Source organism: Rhinopithecus bieti, unplaced genomic scaffold (genome assembly GCF_001698545.2).
Source record: "Rhinopithecus bieti isolate Rb0 unplaced genomic scaffold, ASM169854v2 scaffold_61461, whole genome shotgun sequence".
Classification (NCBI taxonomy): Eukaryota; Metazoa; Chordata; class Mammalia; order Primates; family Cercopithecidae; genus Rhinopithecus; species Rhinopithecus bieti.
Window position 1 is genome coordinate 1,872,414 of NW_016823852.1, and position 10,184 is coordinate 1,882,597.

The following is a 10,184-nucleotide window of genomic DNA, read 5'->3' on the forward strand; positions in this document are numbered from 1 at the left end:
AAAAAAAAAAAAAAGAAAAGGCCTACAATAAAATTCAATATTCCTTCATGTTAAAAACCTTCAATAAACTAGGTATTGGTGGAACATATCTCAAAATAGTAAAACTCATGTATGACAAACCCATAGCCAATATCATACTGAATGGGCAAAGGCTGGAAGCATTCCCTTTGAAAACCAGCACAAGAAAAGGATACCCTTTCTCACCACTCCTATTCAACATAGTATTGGAAGTTCTAGCCAGAGTAATCAGGCCAGTGAAAGAAAAAAAGCCTATTCAAATAGGAAGAGAGGAAGTCACACTGTCTCTGTTTGCAGAAGACATGATCCTATATCTAGAGAACCCCATCGTCTCAGCCCAAACGCTCCTTAAGCTGATAAGCAACTTCAGCAAAGTCTCAGGATACAAAAATCAATGTGCAAAAATCACAAGCATTCCTACACACCAACAATAGATAAGCAGAGAGTGAAATCATGAATAAATGTCTACTCACAATTGCTACAAAGAGAATAAAATACCTAGGAATACAGCTAACAAGGGATGTGAAAGACCTCTTCAAGGAGAACTACAAACCACTGCTAAAGAAAATAAGAGAAACACAAACAAATGGAAAAACATTGCATCCTCTTGGCTAGGAAGAATCACTATCATGAAAATGGTCATACTGCCCAAAGTAATTTATAGATTCAATGTTATTCCCATCAAACTACCATTGACATTCTTCACAGAATTAGAAAAAACTACTTTAAAATTTATGTGGAACCAGAAAAGAACCCATATAGAAAGACAATCCTAGCCAAAAAGAACAAAGCTGGAGGCATCATGATACCTGACTTAAAACTATACTACAAGGCTACAGTAACCAAAACACCATGGTACTGGTACTAACACAGATATATGGACCAATAGCACAGAATGGAGATCTCAGAAATAAGACCACACATCTACAACCATCTGATCTTCGACAAACTTGACAAAAACAAGCAATAGAGAAAGGATCCCCTATTTTAATAAATGCTACTGGGAAAACTGGCTAGCCATATGCAGAAAACTAAAACTAGGCCCCTTCCTTACACCTTATATGAAAATTAACTCAAGATGGATTAAAGACTTAAATGTAAAACCCAAAACCATAAAGATCCTAGCAGAAAATCTAGGCAATACCATTCAGGACATAGGGATGGGCAAAGATTTTATGATGAAATCACCAAAAGTGATTGCAACAAAAGGAAAAACTGACAAATGGAATCTAACTAAAGAACTTCTGCATAGCAAAAGAAACTATCATCAGAGTGAAGAGACAACTTACAGAATGGAAGAAAATTTTTGTAATCTACCTATCTGACAAAGGTCTAATATCCAGAATTTACAAGGAACTTAAATTTACAAGAAAAAAACAAACAACCCCATCAAAAAGTAGGCAAAGGACATGAACAGACATTTCTAAAAAGAAGACATTTATGCCACCAACAAACATGAAAAAAAGCTCAACATCATTGATCATTAGAGAAATGCAAATGAAAACCACAACAAGATACCATCTCACGCCAGTCACAATGGCAATTATTAAAAAGTCAGAAAACAACAGATGCTGGCAAGGCTGTGGAGAAATAGGAACGCTTTTACTACTGTTGGTGGGAATGTAAATTAGTTCAACCATTGTGGAAGACGGTGTGGTGATTCCTCAAGAATTTAGAACCAGAAATACCATTTGACCCAGCAATCCATTACTGGATATATACCCAAAGGAATATAAATCATTCTATTATAAAGATACATGCAGCACATATGTTGATTGCAAGCAGCTAATTCACGATAGCAAAGACATGAAATGCAACCCAAATGCCCAATCAATCGATAGACTGGATTAAGAAATGTGTGCATATACACAAAAGATGGAATACTAATGACAGCTTATAAAAGGAATGAGATCATGTCTTTGCAGGGACATGATGAAGCTAGAGGCATCATCCTCAGCAAACTAAACAAGGAAACAAAAACCAAAACATGCATATTCTCACTCACAAGTGGGAGCTGAACAATGAGAACACATGGACACAAGGAGGGGAACAACACACACCAGGGCCTGTTGGGGGGACAGTGGGAGGGAGAACAACAAGATAAATAGCTAATGCATGCAGGGCTTAATAGCTAGGTGATGGACTGACAGGTGCAGCAAACCACCATGGCATATGTTTACCTAGGTAACAAACCTGCACGTTCTGCACATGTATCCTGGAACTTAAAGTAAAATTTTTTAAAAAACGTTAATTTAACTTTGCCATAATTAACTCCTTGCTTGGGTGATTTCTAAATCTCAGAAATTACCACTAAAGCATTTATCCATGTAACCAAACACAACCTGTTTCCAAAATCCAACAAAATAATAATTTTAAAATATTTTAAACTTAAAACAAAAGAAAGGAAGGAATACTTTGACAGTAAAACTCATCTGCTTCCCAACTTCTTCAAAGGAGGCAATAATGTAGAGTAGGAAAAGCATGGATGATGGCGTTGACATGGGATTTTAAATCCACCTCCAATATGGTTCCAGGTCTTGAAGAACTCACAGTCCACTAAAAGACAGACACACTAACAGATTGATAATTACATAGGCCTTCCTATGTGCCAGGCATTTTGATAGTTTGTAAACAGGTAGAGGGTGGCCTGCAGTCAGCACAGCCACAGGGGACGAGAGGCCCTAATATACAGGTTGTGCCATGGCTATGTCTAGTGTCAGATTGCTTGCCAGTGTCTTAAGAAAGCCAGATGCCTGGCTTGGACTCTTGGGTGTGCTCCAAGGGACACTTTCACACAAACTCTGTACTCCTGGACTCAATACTTATATTTTTTCTAGTACTAAGTTAAATGCATCAAATTATAAAACCCTTTTCCATAATATTTTCTCACTGAGACTCCCAGGACTTGTAATATCTCCAGAACATATTTTTCCATTTTCTATAGGACTCAAAAGTAATATAAGCTCTAAAAAAATCCAATGAAAAGTCTCTGTAAGAAGTGGAAGATGAAGAGGACTCTGATGAAGAAGGTGATTGTTAAGGAGATGAGTGAGCAGGAAGAGGAGCTTGAGGATGAGCCTACTATGGTCAAAGATTATAAAGACCTGGAAAAAGTAGTGCAATCTTTTCAGTACAATGCTTTCCTGAGCAGAGGCCTCGATGTTGGGAGAAACAATGTGGAAGATAGATTCCACAAAGATGAACTCAGGCTGAATGGGGGAAAACTGCAGAAGCAAAGCAAAATGGTCAAAGTGGGAGACACATTGGATCTTCTCATTGGAGAGCATAAAGAAGCAGGAACAGAGACAGTGAAACAGATTCTCCTAAAAAAAAAAAAAAGACGTTTGAAGACAAGACTGAAAGTGAAAAATATAGAGCAGTGTTACGTGATGGTGAAAAAACTTGAAAGTTGCCTAAGAAGAGTATGTCTAAATAGATGAATTGCTTTATAGTGAGAAATAAAGAGACTGCGTAAACATTGTGCCTTAATCTTCATAACAAACCTCTGAAATGACAATAATACTCAGCATTTACTGAGTACTTGCTATGTGCCAAGCACTAGTCTAACCATGTGTCATGTCTAATGCCATTTAATTATCATGATTACCTTGTAAGATAGGTACTGCTAGTATCCTTGTCTCACAGATGAGAAAATCAAGCCTTGGAGAATTGACTTCCCAATGTTAAACAATTAGGAAGCCACAACATTGGAAATCAAATTTTCCTGAATCTTGACACTGCCATGACCACTATGATCAAGGGAAGCACAGGCTGCAGTGGGAGTACAGAGGAAGAGTGCTTTACCTAGTCTTAGCCTAGTGACAAGAAAACGTTTCCTATAAGGAAGTCTTAGCTGAGACCTGAGAACAAATAGGAGTCAGAAGGCAAAGAAGGTAAAGGCATGTACAAAGACCTGGACAGGTCCCAGGAATTCTGAGTAGTTTGGTCTGATTGGAGTATAAGAGGAAAAATCAAGACAGGAGACCAGAGGTCAGGTCAGGAAAAGTTTTGCTGTGTGTTGTATTCATCAGAACTCTTGTGGTTTCAAGAAACAAGTCTGTAGAGCTACCCTACAGAGAATCAGAAATGTACTGGTTCAAGTAGCCCAACTATGGGAACCATGAAGTTAGATTGGTCTCCCTCTCTATCCTAGTTTTTTCTGTATGGGCTTTATTTTCTCAAACCACCTTCCTCCACAAGACAGAAATTAACACTAATATTATCACCTTCAGGATTGCCTTTCATAGTAGCCACAAAGATTCTTTTCTCTGAAGTATAATGTTTAATTTCCAAACATTTCGGGATTCTTCTAGATATGCCTCTTGTTGTTAATCAATAACTTATTGAACTGTGATCAGAGAATGTATTTATACTTAAGGTATAATTCCTTTGAAATTTTTTAAGACTGACTTTATGGTTCAGCATATGACCAATTTTGCTAAATGTTTCATGTGGACTTTAAAAGAATATACATTCTTTTATTTGGGGATGCAGAGGTGAATAAAGGCAAATGTGATCAGATTTGTTTATTATACCGCTCAAATGTTCTGCTCACTCATGGATTTTTTTGTCCATTTATTCTGTCAGTAACTACAGTGAATGTGTTAAAATCTCCCACTATAACTGTGAACTAATTTATCCTTTTATTTATGTTAACTTTTGCTTTGTATACTTGAAGCTACATAATTAAGCAGGTACAAATGTAGAATTATTTCTGGTAGGTAAACCCTTTTTAACATGATGAACTGTCCCTCTATCTCTACAACTGCTTTTTGTCTTAAAGTCTGTTTTATGTGGTATTAGTATAGCTGTGTTAGCTTTCTTTTGGTTAATGTTTGTATGGTAAACAGTCTTTCATCTTTTAACTTCATCTTTTATCTCTCTGCATCCCTATGTGTGAGATCTTCTCCTTGCAAGCAGCATAAAATTGGACTTTATCCAGTCTGAAAATCTTTATCGTTTGATTGAATTATGTGGTCCATTTACATTATATAATTATTAATATATTTGGGTTTAATCTACCATCTTATTTTCTACTTGTTTCATCTGTATTTTTTCTTTCTTCCTTTTTCCCTTCTTTTGGATTATTTAAATATTTTTGTTACATTTTTACGACATTTGCTTTTACTTCTTTTTTATTACTTCAACCATTACTCTAGAGGTTATAATGCACATCTTTGGTTTATTATATTCTAATATAAATTAATTTTTACTTCTCAGACAAGGCAAGGCCTTAGAACAATTTAGCTACATTCACACTCTCCTACCTATGTGCTCTTACTGTCATAAATTTTAATTATATATATATAAAATAAAACCCACCACATCTTATTATAATAAAGTTTTAATAATATTAATGTAGATTCACCTAAATGTTTATCCTTTGCATTAGTCTGTATTGCTCTGTACATCACCAGGCTTCAATCTAGGATTATGTTATTCTGCCTAAAGAATAGCTCTTAGCCAGGCACAGTAGCTCACTCCTATAATCCCAGCACTTTGGGAGGCCGAGGTAGGCGGATCACTTGAGACCGGGAGTTCGAGACCAGCCTGGACAACATGGTGAAACCCCATCTCTACAAAAAGTACAAAAATTAGCCAAGTATGGTGATGTGCACCTGTAATCCCAGCTACTTGGGAGGCTGAGGTAGGAGAATCGCTTGAACCTGAGAGGTGGAGGTTGCAGTGAGCCAAGATTGCACCACTGCACACTCCAACCTGGGTGAAAAAGCAAGACTGTCTCAAAAAACAAACAAAAAAGAATAGTTCTTAGTATTTATTTTATTGTGGCTTCATTCACAACAAACTCTCGCTTTTTGTCTGGCATTGTCCTTCATTATTAAATGATATTTTTGTTAGATACAAAATCCTAGGTTGATGGTTTCTTTTCTTTTTCAACACTTTAAAGATGCCATTTCAGCTTTTATTTCTCTTAAAAAATAACTGTCCATCTTAGTGTTACTCCTTTGAAGATAATGTTTATTTGTTTTTATTCTGGGTCCCTTTATTATTTTCTCTGGCTTTCATTTTCAGCAGTTTTGTTATGTACCAAAGTGTGGTTTTACCTGAATTCATCTCGATTCGGGTTCATAGTACTTCTTGGATCAGTGGTTTGATGTCTTTTGTCAGGTTTGACAAATTAGCTGACTTTCTTTCTTCAGGTATTTATTGGCCTCATTTTCTTTTGCCTCTTTTACTGGGGTGCTAATTACATATACATCAGGCCTTGTCCCAGTGTGTCTTACGGCATTTTCTGCATTGTCCATTTTTTTCCCTCTCCATGCTTTAATTTAGGTATTTTCTATTTGATCTATTTTCCACTGTACTAATCTGCCTGTTTCTTTTTCAAGAATGTCAGCTAATTGGAATCATACAGTATGTTGCCTTCTCAGATCAGTTATTTCATTTAGTAGTATGCCTTTGCGGTCTCTCCAGGTCTTTTCATGACTTGGTAACTCATTTACTTTCATCACTGAATACTGTTCCATTGCCTGGATACACCATATTTTGTTTATCCGTTCACCTCTTGAAGACATCTTGGTTGCCTCCAAATTTGGGGAATTATGAATAAAGCTACTTTAAATATTTGTGTGCAGGTTTTTATGTGAAAATAATTTTTCAACTCATTTGGGTAAGTACCAGAGAGGACAACTGCCTGATTGTATGGTAAGAGTATGTTTAGTTTTGTAAGAGACTGCCAAACTGTCTTCCAAAGTGTTCGTACCATTTTGTATTCCCACCAGCAATGAACGAGAGTTTCTGTTGCCCCACATTAGAAAGTGTTTAAGGTTTTAGCTGTTCTAATATGTATATAGTGGTAGCTGCTTGTTTCAAACACCTGTTTTTTGTTTTGACCATAATTTTAGTTGTTTTCAGCAGAAGTATGACTAAGATAACCCTCTCCACCACACCAAAGAAGAACATGAGATTTGCTCTCTCCAATTCAAAGTTCAAAACTTCCAAGGAAAGGCTCTGATTGGCCCAAGTAGAGTCCAGTGCTTACATCTGACAAGGGAAATGAGACTTATACGATGACAACCTCAATGCAAACTACATGGTTGAATTGGTCAAAAGCATTTATTGGAAGGAAGGAAGCATTTCTAAAAAGCAGAAAGGAGTGTTGAGAACTACAATCAACAGATATCTATCACAGTGCCATGCCGAGAAGTGAAAACTTTATCACTTTACCCTTAGCCTAATAACACATCCTTAAGGCAATGCATTGGCACTGACATGGATGAAACACAGAAATAATTATTCATCTGAACATTATCTGATATTGCCAGATGGCTTTCACTATAAATAACTTATGAAGAATATTTTAAATCAGCCATGTTTTTACTATAGTATCATACACATTGTTTTCACTTACGATTTTTAAATTGACATTGTTTCCACGAGTTTGTAAGCATCTTCCTTAATAATTGTGAGTATAGTTGGGAATTAAGGACACAGTCTTTGGAACCAGACTGTTGGTGTCAAATTCCAGCTCTGCCACTTGCTAGATTTATGATCTTCGGTCAGTTATTTAACTTCTCTGGGCCTCAATTTTCCCACTGAAAAGTAAAGATACTACTAATACTTACCATATTGGGTCATTATAAGGATGAGATGAGTTCATACATATAAAGTGCTTAAAACAATACATGTGTGTCCAAAGCAAATACTTACTGTTATTGTTCTATTATTACATAACCTTTTCAAAGAAACAGTCTTACATTAATTGGTGGTATTTTCATTTTCTAATATATTAATTTATACTTTTAAAATTATTTTAAACCGATTTCCTTAAGCTTGTCTTTTGAACTTCCTGGGACAAATATCTAATTTATTGAATTGCCTTCTTCCTATTTAATCATGAAAGAAGTTAATGCCATTACTTTATCTCTGATGATTGTTGTTTTTTCATTATAATTTTTCATGTATAACTGAAGATTTACTTCTCTTTTTGACTCACGACTTGTTCAGTAAGATGGTTTTGGTTTGTTTTAATTTCCAAATGCTTGGTTTTCATTGTTGCTAAAATGTGTATCTTTTGAGACTAGTTTCTGGTTTTATTATGTGTAGTCCAAAACCACGGTCTTTTCTGCTCTGGGGAATGTACTACATTTTCACAATGGCCTAACATATGAACTACTTCTGTTCAAATTATCTGGACACAAAGAAAGAAGCCATGTTTTTTATAAATACAGATGTGTATACGTAACTGTTACATCATGTCCATTAGTTATGCCATTTAAATCTTCTCTGCCCTCATTTATTTTTTACGTGCCTGATTTGTCAAGAAATGAGAGAGGGGTGTTTCTATCTTACATTATTGTTAAGAAATTTCTCCTTGCATTAAAGCTATGATATTTGGCACACTGTTTCATGATGTCACATCTTCTTGTGAATTTTACTTTTATAAGTGTAAAATGAGCTATTAGTCCTATTTAGCATTTCATTATTTGAATTCTTCTTTATCTAAAATACAATTGCAAGCCCTTCTTTCCATGGTTTCTATTTGCTCTTCCCAGCTTTTCATAGTTGGACTTGTTCCTTCACTAGGTCATTGTACATTATAGGTAAGCTTTTCAATATAAGGATTTAACCCCTTAAAATTAACTCTTAGCCAGGCATGGTGGCACTGTCTATAGTCCCAGCTACTCAGAAGGCTGAGGCAGGAGAACAGCTTGAGCCCAGGAGTTCGAATCCAGCCTGGGCAAAATAGCAAGACCACATTTGTAAAAAATACATGTAAAAAAGTAATTCTTATGACAACATGTATTGTAATGTACTTGTCGCAATTTTTTGTTTCTTTGCTATTTTCTTCATTTCCTTCATTGTTTTCTACACAAACTTTTTTCTCCCAGTAATTTGGAAGGTGCACATAATTCGTTAAAATTGCATCTGTAGTTATTTCTTAATAAGTCCAAAGCATTTGAAACAACACTTATCTCTTAGCCTTGGGAGTAAAACGCACTTTAGATCTTCCTCCATGTAAAATGAGATCATCAGCACACATGTTCCTTCGCCTTCTCCTTTTCCTGCTTCTCCTTTCTCCCACCTTTATCAGTCAAACCTTAGATTAACTCAAGTCTTTATTTTCACTGATACATACTTTTCCCTGTTTTATTTCCATTTCCCGAGACACTTCCGTCAGAATTGGAAGTAGGAGAAAAATTAATATAATGTGAGTTTCTCTCTCCAGAAGGCCTCAAACAATGCTTTATCTGAAAATAATTATTTTACATACATAGGATTCAAAGGATTTGTGATGTTATGTGATAGGTTTTCATTACATCCTACGTTTAGTGTTTTTTTTCCGTGTATAAGCATACCGCCAATGAAAGACGTGATAAAAGCATTTTAAATGTCTCATTATAAATCCTGTTGTCAGTTTAAGAATGTTATTCAAAATGTAATGGTCTGGTAAGAATATAAGGTTTTCAGAAATCTGTTCTAAGAATCTCAGACACAAGCACAAAATACAGTTATACCAAGACTATTACTAGGAGCTCTATATTTAAATTTCAAATAACTGCAGTCAGAAAGCTATGAAAAGCATGAGATTCTCTTTCTTCTTACAAAAAGGAGACATTGCCTACTTTTGATTTCAAGGGAAAAAGGACAATAGAGAGGCAGAAAGGAAGCGGCAGAAAGGACAGTCAAAATTTCTCCTCCAACTGGCTAGAAATAGATGAAGATGGAGATTCTCCAAATAAAGGAGACAAGCCCTAGGGGTGATACTGTGACATCAACTTAATGCAAGCAGGATGACTTACAAATAACCCTTCCAATGAGGTCTAGGAATCCATTTAGAAAGAAATAAGGGCTTTTAGAAAAAGTTTTTGAATTTTGCCTAGAAAGTTATGTCTTTATTTTTTTATTTTTATTATTATACTTTAAGTTCTAGGGTACATGGGCATAACGTGCAGGTTTGTTACATATGTATACTTCTGCCATGTTGGTGTGCTGCACCCATCAACTCGTCAGCACCCATCAATTCATCATTTATATCATGTATAACTCCCAATTATACATGATATAATTGGGAGGGGCAATCCCTCCCCCCTCCCCCCTCCCCATGATAGGCCCCGGTGTGTGATGTTCCCCTTCCCGAGTCCAAGTGATCTCATTGTTCAGTTCCCACCTATGAGTGAGAACATGCGGTGTTTGGTTTTCTG

General features: G+C 35.9%; 1 protein-coding gene and 1 pseudogene across 4 annotated transcripts in view; one reads left to right on the forward strand and one right to left on the reverse strand.

Annotated features, from left to right (window-relative positions):
• The window catches only part of NSG2 (neuronal vesicle trafficking associated 2), a 137,561-nt gene that overhangs the window by 78,173 nt on the left and 49,204 nt on the right, over positions 1-10,184 (reverse strand). The window lies entirely within an intron of this gene.
• LOC108521888 (uncharacterized protein C6orf203 pseudogene) lies at positions 2,719-3,454 on the forward strand (annotated as a pseudogene).